This window comes from Cryptomeria japonica, chromosome 8, assembly GCF_030272615.1.
Source record: "Cryptomeria japonica chromosome 8, Sugi_1.0, whole genome shotgun sequence".
NCBI lineage: Eukaryota > Viridiplantae > Streptophyta > Pinopsida > Cupressales > Cupressaceae > Cryptomeria > Cryptomeria japonica.
Window position 1 is genome coordinate 210,607,054 of NC_081412.1, and position 18,248 is coordinate 210,625,301.

Consider the following 18,248-nt stretch of genomic DNA (forward strand, 5'->3'; position numbering starts at 1 on the left):
AAGGTTGAAATTGATCATTCTGGTAGAACACTGATTCACCCCCCACCCCCCTTTCAGTGTTCTTGGATCCAAAAATTGGTATTAGAGCCTTATGCCTCAGAGGAACTCTAACAACTTGAGGGAGATCTTGAATCTGGAATCCATGGATATGAGTTTGGAGAGACAACTTGTGGCAACACTTGGAGATTATGATGCTAAAAGGATCAGTGATTTTTTTAGTGGCTAATATTCGCCAATTAGCTATTTTTAAAATTTTGAAATCAAAATTTGGCTAATAGTTCAAGTTTTAAGGTAACCTAAATCGCCACATTTAAAAAAATATTTATTTCAATCTTATTTAAATCGCCAGAGAATTTATTTTATTAAATTTTTGAACTCAAAGATTTGCCAAAATATTCGATACATGGTCGGATCAGATTCGCCAAAATTTAATTATTGTTTGTAAAAAAATAAATTAATTCACCAATAATAAATCATAATTATTAGTTTTTGATAAAGATAAATGAGTTTTACATGGACCCGAAACAAAAAGTTTTACAACAGCCGACCATTAGCCAAACCGACATGAAACAACATCAAAATAAGGGAGCAACCCCGAGTAGTCATGAAAAAAAAGGAAACGCAGACAAACAAGACAAAACAAAAGAAAAATATCTCAGTTAAGAGAGAGAACTAGATCCTTGTTCTTTTGGATGGAAATCCTGTTGATTTCCTCCATCTCCTCCATAATGAATTTGGAGGTACCCTTGTTGCTACTTCTACTCTTGGTTCTGGAACCGGGTCGTGGTTTTGTTGTCTCTAGCAGCCATATCATCTCCTCCAAGATCTTTCACTGGTTCACTATGATAGGATCTATAATCAACAACCATGGCATTCATCTTTTCAAGCCCCTCAATACTGTTGTTCATGGCTTCTTTACTAATGTCCACCAGGTTCTTGAGATTTTTCTTAATCGCTGCCATGGATTGCTCCACCTTATCAATCCTTTGTTCATGATTGCATTTCATCACCTCAACATTCTAGGAGAATTTTTATGTCATAATCATGAGTTTCTCTTGTTTTTTGGGCTCAGGGGAAGCAGTGAATATATCAATTATCTCTTTAACCCCCATTTTGAGGGTATCAATTTTGAGCTCAACCCACTTCCAGCAGCTCTCCTAGCTTCTGCTAGCTTCCATAACCATATTCATCAGATTACCAATCTTATGATTCCCACAATTATCTTCATTGGCTATGGTCCCCTATTTTTCTTTCAGGGCATTGATAGGAATGTCTAGTTTAATCCCTTGGTCCATAATCTTCAGGATGTGGTCCTTAGCCACCAACTTTTTCTTTTTGGTGAGGGGCTCAGCCTTAGAGATCAGTTTACTAGTGGTTTTGTATTTTCTAGCCGCCCATCTTGGAGGATTCTTGTTGCCAAACGTCCCAGGGTTGACCATCATCTTCCCTTCATCCGCAGGTTCATATTCAGGGTCATCAACAGGAACCCCACTTTCTTCCAGGTCCATTTCCGAGTAAGAGACATCCTAGATATCCATCTTCAAGACATTCTCAGCAAGAGGGGGCACAATTTCAAGAGATTTAGCATGCTCCATGATAAGGACAATAAGTTCCTCATGGAGAATAGGGTTGTTAGGGTTCTCCAAATGTTTTTTTCAGGATATTATCAAGGGAGGAGGCTAGATAGAAGGGAACAAAGATGATTTTACCATGCCTAAAATGATTTAAGATAGTGAAATGGTAGGGAAAGATGTTGGCATACCTGCCATGGAGAGTAATATACCTCATTATAAACTCAGCCATGTCAGCTTAGGGGGGCATGAGGTCTTTTCTATTATAGCTGACATCGGCCATCTTGGTGACTCTGGAGCTCTTCTTGTCTTTGTCAAAGAAACTCGACAAGTCCTCCTTGGTTTTCCTATCACTGTAGAATCTTTTGCCAGTCGTAGCTAGACCAGTGACCGTTGCCACCAAAGTTTTGTCAATCTGATAATTAGTGCCATAAGCCCTGAGATTCCCTTTTTCCATCTGTTAACAAAGGCCTCTATAAGCAGAGGAGAGGGGTTCTAAAGTCAGTCTAAGTAGGGGATGAGACCTCCATCAATGACTTCTTGCTAGACAACTTTGTTCTTCTTGCACTTCTCATAAGTAGAGGGCTCTTGTATGTTGTTATCCCCTCCCATTATGCTCCTGGTCACCAAATAGTAGGAGATGGGGCTCACCAAGGAAGGCACCAACCAGTCGTAGAAAATGGGCCACACCCATAGAATATCCAAAGAGTAGCAAAAAAAACACACAATGAGGTAGGAAATCTAGTCACTGAGGAGGTTTCTAGATCTTTGATTAGGGAAAACCAAAAATAGTCATTTCCCCATCAACTCAATCGTTTCATGATGAGAGATCATTGATTGACATAGTAAGAATTACATGCTAGCTCACACATATTTTTGGGGAAAGCATCCCTACTACTCCACCAGTTGGTTTCCACATATCCCACCATGAGATTGGCCAATAGATCCACCGCCTTGTTGCCTTCACGGTATATGTGCGAGATTTTGAAATTAGTCAACTCATTAATTATATTTCAGCAATAATTGATCAGGCTGGCAATCATCTAGCTAGGATCTGTGCATCCACTCAAACAATTAAAAGTGTTTAGCAAGTCTGACTCTAGCCATACTTTACTAAAGCCTTCGCTTTTAGCCATGTGTAACCCAATATGGGTAGCACTGGCTTCTGCATAGTTGTTGGACTAGGTGTCCAGGGGGAGTGCCACTACAGAAACCAAAAGACCAAAATGATTCCTAGCCACTTCCTCGCACTCGGCTGACCCAGGATTTCCTTTAGCCATCACATCCACATTGATTTTGATCCAACCCCTAGGGGGAGGATGCCATATAAAAAAAATTCTGCACTGCTTAGATTTGTGAACTGGGTTGGCAATATTCCAATCAATTTGCCACCGATTGATAATATCCCAATCCACCTAGAGAGTAGGGATGGGGAAATCATTCTTTCTACTGGGCCAAGAGTGGAGAAAGTTATCTTTGATAGCATTGTGAATTCTAGTAGGCACAACAAAAGTTGGAGTTTCCAAGTCCCTAAAGACTATTTCTTTTTCTTTCCAGATGCCCCAAGCAATATGCGTAAGAGATAAATTCCAGAGAACTCCTAAGGTATAATTATCAGAGGGGAATTTCCATTCAAACCACATTCACTAGGTAGTAATAGGGAAGACCCAGACAATGTTCTAGATGTTAAGGAAGTGATTCCACATATCCTTGGCATAGGCGCAATGGAGCAGCAGATGGCCAACATTTTCCTTCGCCTCTTTATAAAGAAAGAATCTATTAGAGAGAGTAATACCTCTTCTACAAATATTATCAATGATATAAATCTTGCCCTGCATAAATAACCAGAAAAAAATGTTAAATTTAGGAATTAAGTGCTTGTTCCAAATACCCGCCCAATAGTGGGGGAGAAGGATCTAGAGATCAACTTATAGGCATCAACAACTTTGAACTTCCCAGAAGAGGAGAATTTATAGTACACTTCATCCTCCCCTTGAGAGTAGGGGATGTGAATACAATTCAACCAAGGTTGCATAGGAATCAGAACATTATCAACAGAGGAGAGGTCGAGCCAGTCTCCATTTCTAATATAATCAGCCACCTAGATGTCGATTTTTCTGAGGCATAATTCTTTGAGGGGGGAGCCCAAAAAGATTCCAATAGGGGGCCATCACCAGTCCACTAGTCATCCCAAAACCTCATCCTGGTACCTTTACCAAGAATCCATCTACAACTATGAAATATAACTTTGGAGGAGCTAGTGAAATTGCTCCAGAAATCAAAAACTGCGCTGGGAAGATCATAAGTTTCCTGAGTGTTTTGGATATCTCTAATGTGGTATTTATGTTTGAATATATCAGTCCATGTATTATTCTCTTTAAGATATCTCCATCGATTCTTGGCCATCAGGGCTTTATTGAAGTCTCTTAGATTCCAGATATCCAGACCTCCCATGGATTTGGGCACGCAAACTTGATTCCAAGCCACAAGGTGTAATCTATTCTTAAATTCAGTTCCAGTCCACAATATTTTTTTTTGAATTCTTTCCAGTTTATCAGTAATTTTGGTTGGGATTTTGAATAGACTTATATCGTGAACATGGAGGCTCTGAAGCGAGGCTTTGAGCAATTGGAGCTTACCATCTTGTCTTATCAAGGTGCCTTTCCACCCAACAAACCTGTTATGGAATTTGTCTATAAGATTTGCCCAAAAAGAGTCATGAGTGTGGCCCTGATAGAGAGGAAGGCCTAGATAGGAATCAGGTAAAGTTCCAATGTTGTAGCCAATAATTGAGGCAACCTTAACTTTCGTATGTTCAGTGGTGTTAAAGAAGATGGAGCTTTTAGCTAGGCTAATTTTTTGCACCGAACCATGCTCATATATATTCAAAGTCTTTTTTAAATTCTTATCTTCTTTGATCGAACCTTCTCCCATCAAGAGAGTGTCATCAACAAATTGTTGGTGAGAGCATGTGGAGGCCTGAGAGGAGGGTTGTAAGCCTGTAATATTGCCATTTCTAACCTCCCTCTGAATAATTGTACTAAGAGATTCACAAATCAAAATGAAAAAGAAAGGAGATAGAGGATCCCCTTGTCTTATGCCCCTAGACGCAGAGAAAAAACCAGAGGTAGATCCATTAATCAACATAGAGAATTTTGGGGTGGAAACAAATTGCTCAATGATTTGGATGAATTTATCTCCGAATCCAAAGGCCTTGAGGATTTGGAGGAGAAAGGACCAATTAACTCTATCAAAAGTTTTCAGCAAGTCCAGTTTTAGGAGAAAACCCAATTTTTTATTGATTGAAAGGGAGTGGATGTTCTCATGAACCACAATAATAGAATCTAGGATCTGCCTCCCAGGCACAAACCCATTTTGATGTTTAGAAATTAAAGAGGGGATGAAAATGTTAAGTCTAAGCACAAGAATCTTGGTGAAGATTTTATAGATAGAATTGCAAAGGCTAATAGGTCTAAAATCCTAAAAAAGAGCAGGCGTCAGATTTCTTAGGGATGAGGACCAGGAAGGCGGCATTCAACTCCTTCAGGAGGGAGCGGGATCCAAAACATTCTTGAGCAGTAGTGACCACATCAGAGAAGATAATCTGCCAAAAATTTTGAAAGAAAAAAAGAGGGAAACCATCAGGTCTGGGGACCTTGTTACCTTCAAAATAGAAAACCACATGGCGAACTTCCTCAGGGGAGGGGATTTTGGTAAGCTCCAAGTTCATGTCCTTAGAGATGATGGAGGGAATCTCTGCAAGATTTCATTCTGAGCTAAAGGATCAAGAGGGTCATCCACATAAAGGATCTTAGAGAAAAAATTGATGGCTTCATGGCGAATCACATCATGCTTATCAACCCATCTCTATCTGATCTAAATTTAATTTATTTTGTTAGTAGCCCTATGCTAATGAGTCATCATATGAAAGAACTTAGTGTTTTTTTTGCCACTTTTAAGCCATAAATCTCTAGATCTCTGCTTCCAAAATTCTTCTTCTTTGGAGATAATGTCATGTAATTTGGTCAAAATATCAATTTCTTTATTCGAGACATCTTTATCAAACCCATATGCTTGAATATGATTTTGAACCTCTGCAAGATCCAATTTGAGCTTCTCTTTAGCTTTGAAAATGTTTCAAAAAGTGGATTTGTTCCAACGTTGTATATTAGACTTGACATTGGACAGCTTATTGGCTATACGAAACATAGTCGTTCCCTAGATATCAATATTCTACAATGCCAAAATTTTATCTTGTAAGTTAGGGGCCATCAACCACATTTTCTCAAATCTCAAGGAGTACACCTTTCTACTAGACAATGAAGAAACTAAGAGGCAAATGGTGAAGTGATCGGATCCAACATGGGCCAAGGCATTGAGTCTGTAGGAGGCCATCCAAAGCCAATCAGGAGAGATAAGACCCCTATCAAGTGGGAAAGTGATCGGATCCAACACGGGCCAAGGTATTGAGTTTGCAGGAAGCCATCCAAATCCAATCAGTAGAGATAAGACCCCTATCAGGCTTGACCTAAATAAGATCCTCCTCACTATGTCTGTCGGACTAGGTGAACTTGGCCCCAACAAGATCAAGATCCAAAAGGCTCAAAGAATTGACCATGTCAGCCAAGTCTTGTCTACTATCAATAGAAATAGGTATACCACCAGATTTCTCCAGATTAGAGAGGGGGTATTGAAATCACCCAGAAGGATCCATTTCTCATTAGGGAAGAGGGATCTAGCAAGGTAAATAGAAGACCATAAGGTTTTCCAAGCTGATCTCCAATTAGGAGCATAGATGTTGGAAATGATCCAGGAGGATCCCTATTTAAGATTAAAGAATCTAGTAGAAATGTGATTGGGAGAAGAGAGAACCACCTTACCACATAGTAGTCTTAGATTCCAAAGGGTGGCAATACCTTCTGAAGCACCATCAACATCCACACAGTGAACACCACAATCTGCAAAAATCACCAGTTTGATTTTTTCCACCTTACTACCAGGCATTTTTGTTTCTTGGACAAGGCAAATGTCAGTCTTGTGATCTCTGACCAAATTAGATAGCAGGTCATTCTTATGGGGGTGATTTAATCCTCTTATATTCCATGAGATGATCTTCATTTTGCATGAGGGGGCAATCCCATCCCCATTTCTGGTAATGTTCTCTGAGCTCCATCTGTAATGGCAACCCAACTCTGTCTATCTCTGCTAACTGGATTAGATGGTCTCCCCACCCCCCTTTTTTTTGACCCATAGTCCACTCTTTGTCTGTTTCTAGTTAAGACCCCCCCAGAAATCGATGTGTTTTGGAAAATAGGGGATTTCCTTCTTCTATTTTTGGGCTTGACCTCAATAAAAGGAGAGGGTCTTTAGAAGGTGGATCCTACAAGGGGTAGGTTAGGGGATTTGACTCAAAATATTTATCCAAATCAACAATCAACTGAATGGGATTATCCTAGGCAGATCCAGTAGAGATTGAGGAAACCCCATCAATGCAGGGGGCATTCACATCAGCGTGTTCCCCAACAATCTCCACAGGGACTGAGATGCTCAGGCCAAGGGCACCAGGAATGATTGGCTCAGGTCTAGAACCAACTAGATCAGAGCCCAAAATAATCAAGGAAGGCTCTATGACTGGGGCATCCAACTTTTCTAAGAGAGGTTCATTCCTTTTTCTCCATTCCTTCTTTGGCTTAGACAGGCACTGCCTGGCCCAGTGACCAACTTTTTTGTAGTGGAAACACACAAAGGGGATGGATTCATATTCCACTTTCTGCACCCATCTACCGAGATTGGAGAAAATATCTACCTCAGAAGGTAGGTTTGAGGACTGTTTGACATTAACACATAGTCTAGCATAGACCAGTCATCTTTTTTCTACAGTCATTGGGTCGACTGAGATTAGCTCCCCAAAGTAGGAAGCAATACTCGCAAATATTTATTCTCTCCAGAATTCCATGGGTAAACATAGCATTCTAACCTAGATAGGGGCTTCATTACATTCCCAATCTTTGAGGTTAAAACTTGGTTCCCACTTTTTAAGGCCCAGCGAAGCTTTTCCTAGCATCCAAGGACCTCCCGCCAAAACAGATCGAAAATCTTCTTCACAAGAGAATGAAAAGGAGAAGAACCCACCAGCCATAGCCACAACATCAGTTTGACCTTTACCTTTCCATTTCCTCACCACCCAGGATCTAACAGCCTCAATATTTGGGTGTGGGCCGATAAATTTTCCAACCAATACTGAGTGCATGTGAGCCATATTCTGATCTACAATGTTGTCCGGAATGGAGATGGAGCAAGCCCCAGAATCTTGGTCCATCTTATGCGGTATTGGCAAAATAGCCTTGTCTTTAAGTTTTGTTGCAAAAAGAGGCCCATGTCTTGTTGCATTCCACAGAGGGAATCTTATTATTGGGGCCCTCAACCTCACCAGATTTGTCAGAGGTGACAAATCTTTGCATATCTTTCTTTTCATTAAGGGCATCTTTCTTTTCATTATCCTGATTTAGTGCAATCCCAAAATTATGAACATGAAATTGAAAGACAAATGATAATTCAGAGAGATGATCTGATATTGCAAGTGAGTACAAAGAAAAATTCAAGGTTAGTTCAGCATATCTTGATGAATTATTGAAGAGTCAAAGATAGAATGGAGACTCTAGTGGACCTGGATTTGAACAAGGTCAGAGCTCGGGTATTGCAAATGAAGATGAAACCCAGAAGACACCAGTAAGGCAGCTTAATGCTTACAAATTTAATGGTAGATGCTTTGTTTGTAATAAATTTGGTCACATGGCTAGGTAATATAGAAATAGAGAAAATCAGGACTATAATTTTTCTCCCAGTCAATGTTCTAAATGCAATAAGTATGGTCATAAGATAGAAGATTGCAGAATGAATGTAAAATGTTATGCATGTGGAAAATTTGGACATATGGCTAATCAATTTAGGTCAAGCAATTATACCATTTTTAGTAAAGGAATTTAAAATAACAATGTTACATGCTATGCATGCAACAATATTGGACACATAGCTAAGCTATGTAGAACCAAAAATCTGCTAGTTGGCAATGATGGATCAAATGATAAAGGGAAAAAGAAGATCAATGAAATCTGACAAGATCATATCAAGAAATGGGTCAGGAAGTTAGAAGAACAATCAGCAGATGGGAATGCTTCAGTAACTCAACCAATATAGGAGGTTGCTCCTACACCAGTAGGAAGCTCATCTGGTAACTAAGGTAGATGCCTTAGGGGTAGGCAAAATTCATGATAATATTGCTTAAGCCCTAGGAAGAGGTTCTGGAAGATGTTCCAGATATTGGAAATTCTTATCTGACACGTCGATGTTCGATCGAGATCCGGTATCTTTCACCGGAAGTAATTCATATCAATGACGGATTAGGGTTTTTCTTAGAGGTTAAAAGGCTGAATCCACTTCATTTCTGATCACCTTGCATTTAGATTGATTAAGACTAATTAACAGTGAGTCTAAGGTGATTCAGTGTGATCTGATATCTTCTTGAGCGATTTCACCAGCATTTGGAAGAGTTCTTTCGAGTTTCACCGACAACTATTTCTCAGGTACTTATTGACATTATCTTTCATGATGGAAGTGGGATCATCCTCTACACCTACTTTTATTGCAAATCCTACTATTGTTGAGGTTAAGGACCTTCCTAGGCTGATTTTCAAGCAATGCCCACATATTGCCACTTTTGATGATTTGGTTGGCGCATTTTCCCATGTCCTGGAAGGAGTTGTATATGTGGAGGATGTCAGAGCTTACATTCATGACCACATTGAGGATTTGGGAACCAATGATATAAAGAGCATGTATATGAGTGAGTTGATGGGAGACTCTAGAAAGATCAAGCCTGAGTATCAGTATATTGAGGATCTAGGGTTTATAGATATTTTGGATATCCCAGAATTTGAAGATAAAATCATCATATATGTTTTGAGCAGAGAGCATGGAGAATTCATCTAGTTGGACAGACCTTACAAGATCTCAACGAAGGCCATCAGGGCCATCACCGTTTTGCCAAAGATTGGTCAGCGTCTAGAGAAGAATAATTCTAATGATCAAGTTAACAAACTCACTAGCGTAACTTCGGACTGACGATCGATGAGGGTTAGTACTATCATTGACAGAGATATCAAATTCGGAAGCATGGTTATTGGATACAAGGTAACTCAATCAAACCATCTAAATTCTATTTCTAGCTCCTGTATTTATGCAACTCATATGATCATGAGGTAAAATTAGAAGTTAGATCGTTGTGGATGGATGTTAGATGAGTTGTTAATTAACCTAGGGAAGATCAAAGGAGAGAATAAGGGGACATTCCAGTATGGAAATATTATTGTCTGTTTGATGTTGTTTTTTATTAATGGAACTCCCTGTTTTGGGAATAGACAATGGGCATTTGAAATCTGGGTAGTAAGACAACTAAAATAATCTATTGCTACATCGGGTAGTCATAGAGATGATAAGGTTGGGGTTACTTGAAGGCATTCCAGAAGGATATGAAATCTAGAGAGAGGGTTCTAAAACACATTGTTGAGAAATAATCAATTGAGATCTGCTTTATGGTTAAGAAAGATGAAACCTTTGATGGAAGCAGTAAAACCTCAGAAGATATAGATTGAGGAAATGGGTTATGAAGTTGATGCACAAATTTGGGATTCTTATGCATAGTTGTTAATTTATGCACCTATTGATGAGGCTGAGAAATCCTTTGGTACTGCAAAATAGAAGAAACAAGAGGTTCAAACTAAGTTTAACTGGAAGAAGAGGGAGAAGTAGCAAGGCAAGGCAAGCAAATTTGTGGAACAGATATCTCAGGACATCAAAGCATTAATGGATGTTGTTCCAGAAAAAGGAAGGAAGAGGAAAGAGCTTGAAGTTTTATTGAGCCTATTTCATCAGACTCTGGAACTGATGATGACATCCCTTTAGCATTTAAGAGGGTTTTGAGGAAGAAAGGTGAGGAGACTAAGGAGGAAGTTGTTGGTAGTGGGCCAACATCCCTCATGGGAATTCACAACATGGTTTAACAGCCTCTTGTTGATTCTATAAGTCTAGTGGTTGTATCGGGCATTGACAAGTCATCTTTTGGTGCAACGACAACCCTAGCTTGTAACAAGTGGTATCAGAGCTTGGTCACAGGTTCGAATCATGTAGGCTGTGGTGAGTGACGCTGGGAGAGGGATTGTTGGCAATGGGCTAGTGTCCCTCATGGGGATTCGCAACATGGTTTAACAACCTCTTGTGGATTCTACAAGTCTAGTGGTTGTATCAAGCATTGACAGGTTGATCTTTTGGTACAATGGTAACCCCAGCTTGTAATAGAAGCAAGGAAGAAACCAGTAAGGAAGGTTACAATCAAGGTACCAATAAAGACAAGAGATCCAAATGAAACACCTTCTGCTCTATCCAGTACTAGAAGAAAGAAGATGGATGACACAGATCTTGCACTTGTATCTTGTAATGTAACTATTATTTCACCCAAGACTCGTGCAGAATTGGTAGATGAAAGAACTAAGGATTGTATGTTGAAAAATGTACAATTCTATTATGAGCATTTAGATGATGATGAGCAAAGAGAAGTTGAGGAAGAGGTTTTGTTGTATTTGGATATATATAAGAAAGCCTTGTTAGAAATTGAAAATCAAATACTAGCACAGTTATATGACAAATTAGATGCTAGAAGATTATCAGCTATGGAGGAGGATAAGCATATAAAGATTCAAGAATTGTTAACTACTTGTGCATCCATTACTCCAAAGGAGTTGGATATGACTCTTGAGGTTGTAGATAGAAAAATCTTTCACAACATGCACAGGATAGTTAGTCTTATGTTAGGAAGGGTTAATGAGATAGTCATTGAGACCCACAAGGCAAGGGTTCAATTCTTTACTACTAACCCTGGTTTTTCTACATCACCGAAAGCTAAAATTGATACTACAGAAATCTCAGTTGAAGGGAAAAGTAAAGGTATAATGGGTACAATTTTGAAAGATATTAAGATATTAGATATAGATCCCCTAATAGAATCTAATGTACATGACAAATAGGTAATGCTGGAAAATGTAGAGATACTAGTAGATTTAGAGAATGTACAGGTTACAAATGTTGAGGACAATAGTCCTCCAGATGAGAATGTATAGGTTGAGGTCATAGTTCATAAAGAGGAACCAACAGTTATTGATACTGCACCAAGTGGCGAAGCCAGCAGTGCAAAAGAGGAAGCTATAAAAGTTAATAAACCATCAAAGGAGAAGGGAGAGGAATCCGATAGGGAACTGATAGTGAGTACAACATTGTTTTCAATTGACACTTGACAAGTAGAGAAGAAAGGCTTAACAGAGATGAGTTCTACTGAGCTCATGGTGATGGCTGCATAAAAGATGATGAAGGAAGGATCTATGGACAAAGGAGTTATTGATTAGCCTATCCCAATTTTTCATACACTTGTCTTGGAGTGCAATTTTGACAAAGGAGAAAGCCCATTCGGCAAGCTTAAAATAATCACAAAGCATATTTCTAAGGACTTTCAATCTTTACAACAAATATCAAATCGACAAGCATTGGAGAGGTTTACAAAAGATAAGAGAGCTACATTTGATCAGATGATTGAGTTGGAGAAGAAGGAGATTAATGATAAATTGAAGTTGATTGATAATGCATTAAGGTAATGTACTAATATTTATAGTGTATGTTGCAACACAGGTTTACTTACAATAGACACAGATAAAGGGATTAAGGATATTCAGGAGAAGATTGTAGGTATAGTCAATTCTTTTGATGGCTCAAATTATTTGACTACATCTATTGATGGTCAAATTTTGGTTTTGGAAGCCCAAGTTTCAGCTCTTGAAAGGGAAAAAGAAAAAATCATAAGGTGAGCTAGAGGTCTTAGAGGATTGGTGAGTATGTGGTTGGACTCATTAAGTGTACATGAGAAGGAATATATTGATTTGGTTGGTAGGCACACACCGGTAGAGCTTAATGAGAAAGAGTCATATGCTCACATACTTAATGGAATTGTATCCATTTCTGACACTTTCAAATCAGGTTGGTATACCTATCTAGAGCTTTTGGAGAAAGCTTATCCGAAAAATTTCAAGTACATTCAGCTCCGGTAAGATATTTTGGGACACATTCATTGTACAAACTTTCATTCTTCATCTCGATTTTTGGTATTTTTTTGGAATTGATGTTAAAGGGAGAGGCATAGGTGAAAAATATATTCATGGCATAAAGAGGTATGCAGTATTTTGTTCACATCATGATCACAGATGGATATTCAGCTCAGGGAGAGCAGTCTCAGGATGAAATTGACAAATGGAAACCATTATCATTTTCCACATCACTGTTGCCATCAATGCCAAAGGGGGAGATTGTTAAAACTGGACACTCATTTGATTGGTATCAATATGTTGTCATTGAAGGCAACATGTTCTGACTTCATATCTTGGTTTGGTTGTTCACCGACAGACACTTCACCGACATCGACAACTATCTTCATCGGTAGGAGGAATTCTTTGGTTACCAGCATTGCAGGCTGACATGATTCGCATTCAGGATATTGGTATTAGAGGCTGAGATCATTTGTGAGATCCGACAATCAAAAATTGATTTTGATATTTATGTATTTATGTAATTAAGTCGACATGTATATTCATTTTGTAATTATCTATGCAAGCCAACATAAGGCATGAAGGATTGTAAGGGTATATAGGTTAGTTGATTAGATCATTTTGAGAAGTGTAAGGTTATTAAATATATGAGAGTGATATTTGTAATGCAAGGAATGTTTATTATGTAAGAGGGTATCCTGGTAAGGGTTTAGGGTTTCAGAACTAGAACAGTCAGATCTTAACCGGAACTGTATTCAGGCATAGAAGATGTTATCATTGTAATTCACTCATTTCTCCAAATTATAGTCTTGATTTGCATGTAGTTAGTGAGACTCCTTTTCTGATGAGCAGTGTGCTCTAGACTGTAAGCCTTACTGCAAGTGTAGGCCCCCATATTTTGTAATATCTTTTCATATGGCTAGTGGATTGATATTGTGGGTCACAAATCCCACCATGGTTTTTACCCTTTGAGGTTTTCCATGTATAATTCTCTGTGTTATGGTATCCATTTGTGTGATTGGCTTATTGATTGCTTTACTTCTTTGAATCTTATATGTATCGGTGTACCGGTTGGTGAATGCATGTTATAATAACATTAAAATTGATCATTCTAGTAGAACGATGATTCACCCCTCCTCTCAGTGTTCTTGGTTCCAACAAAATGGTGATGCCATTCATATTAGTAATGTATCTAATCCAATCAACCAATATACTTATGTGCCACCTACAACCAATCTTTCTTTTATTTTTTTAAAAAATCATCAACCATTTCCACATACCTATCATAATACCTCTTTATATCTACGATCACTATCAAAATTTTCAAAAGATAATTAACCTATTGGTTTTACGATGTACTAATTGTTACAAAATATCTCATCATTACTATAACAAGTAGCTAGATATAACACAATACCAATCAACTCTCCCATTATATTTCACAAGTAGCACATTTTCAATTTGTATTCTTAAGAATCCCATCCCATAACACCTTTAGATATCTCATTTTCAGGAATATAATGGGAATAGTGATCTTAATACTCATTTTTTTATATTTACCACTTTATGCAATAATTTGATCTTTGAGGATGATATTATTGTAATAATTTTCCCTAAATCCTTGAGATAAACTTCCTTGGATTAGTTTTTCACTTTCCCTAATAGTTGAATTAAAAAAAATTTACTGTTATTTAATCATTTCTTGAAACATTTAAAAAAAATATTGGACCAAAAGTTAGATTAATTGAATTGGTGCATTGTAAACAAGGTGTGGAAGAGAAAGTGGCTAGTTTTATTGGTAGATATAAAAAATTTTACTTACAAATCTATATTGTCTTCTTGATGGTGATATCCAAAGAGTTTTCTCTAGTAATTTACAATTGCATATTAGAGATAAGATTTAATGTTCCTTGCTGCAATATTATATCAAATCTAAAAACTAAACTTCATCCCAACTTAGATTTATAAAATACACATAAATGATGAAATCAACTATATCAAAAATCTCTCCAAAACATAACTAAACAAATCTAAAGCTTAATGAAAACAAAGTAGAATTTATATTATTATTTTGGGCATGGTTTCTACATGATATTATTTTTGGAAACAATGCAACAAACTGAGAGGGTGGCAGGTGAATCATTTTTCTCTCAAATTCTACACAACTCAAACTTAAATTCAAATATGATAATAAACAATAAAAGCATAAATCAACACCACATCAACAACAGACATAACACCAATAATTTTGACGTGGAGAACTAGGTTAAGGGAAAAACCACGGTGGGAACCTACCCACAATGAGATAATACCTTGTTAGGAGTAAATGAAAATATTACAATGGGAAATCAACATACATTCAAGAACACTACCTAGATATCACTACTCAAATCACAAAAAAAGAAGGGCTATAACCTTGGGGAAGGCTCACTACCTTACAAAAATATTTGCATGACATCCAGAGGATCATGAACTGGTATAATAACATCTTGTTATGACTAGTTACAGTTCCAATTAAGCACATATACTCAAATTGTGCTCTTCCACAACTTCACTTTTCTGCACTTCTCCTCTACTACTAAAAGACCATATCAATGTTTGCACATGCATATACATCTCTCTCATAAATATTACATATATTTATACAAATAATCAACCTATATTTCAATGTCGGCTCAACCCTCAATACAAATTACAAAACAATTTAACCTCACATGCTATAAAAACACATGCAAAACAAAATAATATCAACTAAGACATATTATAGACCTAAATCAACATCGCATGCAAGAAACATCTCCAATAATTATGCCTTGAATATCCACAACATGCTATAGTCACCATGAATGTCGCATAATAGGAAGAACACCACCGGATCAAGAAAATGATCAATAACACACACAATGATCAATACAAACTAGCGAAATAGATAGAACATGATCTAGAAACATCCATAAGAAATGTGAATCACCACAACATCACCACCTACTAGATTCTCCATCATCATCATACCAAACCTCGAGAACACACACTAAATTGACTATCAAATTGAAAGATTCACTTGTAGACCTCCAAATCATGAACGATCTGAATTGAGGACGTATATGAATGTCCCAAACACTCTACCAAATTTTTAAACCAAGATGTTGCAATTCTGGAGCAATGTTGAGCACAATCCAGAGTATCGAATAACAAGAACAACTGAATATCAACCATAATACTAGATCACATAACTCAACCAAAACATCATGTGGGCCACTGAAAAATTATGCTAAATCAACTAGAGATACTTATCTAAAAACCATTAAACTGCAATAGCTCAACTACAATACACTGGCCAAACCAACACATTCAATCTGACTAAAACACTAGAACACTCAGAAGAATATGTTGACATCAATGACAACACATAATTCTAGAAAAATTATCAGCAATATCGAACAATTTTGTACTAAATATATCAAATAAAAATAATACACTTCTACTACTTTAACTACATCAAATTGAACCCAAAATTTGGAGCTCAAACATAGAGACAAACCACTGCAACTTCTAGATAAACTCCCCAAATTATTAATAAATACTTTTTATTGAAAAAATACATGATTAAATACTCCAATAATTGTAATACACATGTCCTCAAGGATTCAAAGGGTGTATTAACACTCAAAATTATTAATCTCATAAATACTCTCATCCTAGAGCTACCCAACAACACAAAATGCATAGAAACACCAACTTTCTCATAACCCAAGATTTGGAGTAAACAATATTTGATATTATCATGAAATAAAAATAGTAAATGATTCCATTTCTATTATTGACAAAGAAAAAAAACTAGAAATACAAAAACTACTACTAAAAGCCTTACAAACTGCTAAAACAAACTAATGAAATAGACGTCAATTTGAAAAATGAAAATTTTTGTATGAGCTTGCACCTTCAAGAGCCTCAAAATCCAATCCTTATCCTTCCTAGAAACCTTCAAACTCCCACTATTTAGTCTCCTTCTCCACAAGTTTTATATCCTCTAAAGAATAAGAAACAATGAGAAAATATCAAGTCAATAATGTCAAAAATTCTACCAAAACCCTCTAAATAAAATTCATACTCATAATGGTCCTCCCAACACTGATTTGTTAAAATTAAACTTTGACAGGTCATCTAGAGGAAACTTGAGTCAAGTGGATGGGGATGGAATCATTAGAGATCCATTTGGAAATATTGTGGTGGCCTATGCGATTAACCTGGCATTAAAATGAGTAACTTTGTGTAGGTGGCATCAACATACTATGGGAAATCTATCACCAAGGATAGAGGTTACCAAAAGATTATTATAGAAGGTGACTCTAACAACATCATCATAATGCTCCAAGTGAAAACCACACTAGGATGGAGTACTGAGAACCTCATTACCAAATAGAAAAGTGTCATATTCACTTTTAGCCACATTACAATCAATCGCAACCTCAAAGATGGGAATAGGACTATGGAAATGTTTGTGAGCCTTGGCCCCTTACCCAACAAGCTCAAAATATGGATAGTGGAGCACAAGTTGCTTGTTAATATTCGTTCCATGATACATGCAAACATTAATGCTAGTGATGCATATAGATCTTAAGATCTTCTTTCTTTTTATCATCTTGGTTATCTTGTAGTTCATTCATTTATTGATTTGGAGTTGGTTTATTAAATTGGATGAAAGAAAAATTTCCCCTAAAACTACCTTTTGCCAAAATTTTCCTAGAATTCATATTCAAAACCTTTTATTAGTCACTATTACTTTGGTTTGCCTACAAAAGGCTTAAACATGGGTGGTGATCACATTTAGATTAAGCCGAACAAATATGTGAATTTCAAGTAGAATGAATCTCTCTTGAAGAATATCGACAAAGGTAATTTGATGTGTTATATTAAGGGCATGAAAGGTTTTAACCCTTCCCTCTCAGAACAACTTACCTAGTCCTAAAATGAGGGTGAAGTAGAATTTGGGGTTGTCAATTTTATAATATCCATGGAGTTTATTGTTGTTGTGACTAGTCTAATTAGGAAGGTGTGACCTTCCACAAAAAAACCAAAGGGTAAGTAAAAAGCTAATATTATGAGGTTCCTAAAGGTAGGAGAGAAGGTGGCTTGTCTTGAATGCAACTTTAATAGAGAAGATTTTCTTGGTGTCTAGAAGGAGGCCACTTTTCTCCTTATCAAGTGTTAGGTCCCAGAGACAACTGAGAAGGGGGGAATGAATAAGTTGTCCAATAAATTCAACCAAAATTAACTTAACCAAAACTTAATGCTTAATATCGATAAACCAAACTTTATGCCGGTAGATAGTCTTAATAGTTGATTGTAGTAGTAGTAAAGATTAATGCATGAAACAGAAAGGAAATAACATCCACAACACATAACACAAATATTTGTACCTGGAAATCATGTAAGGGGAAAAACCATGGTGGGAAGCCTTATCCACAATCAAATGATACTACTGTAGATAGTATGTGTGTACAATGTAGATTATGCACATGCAGAAAGGCCA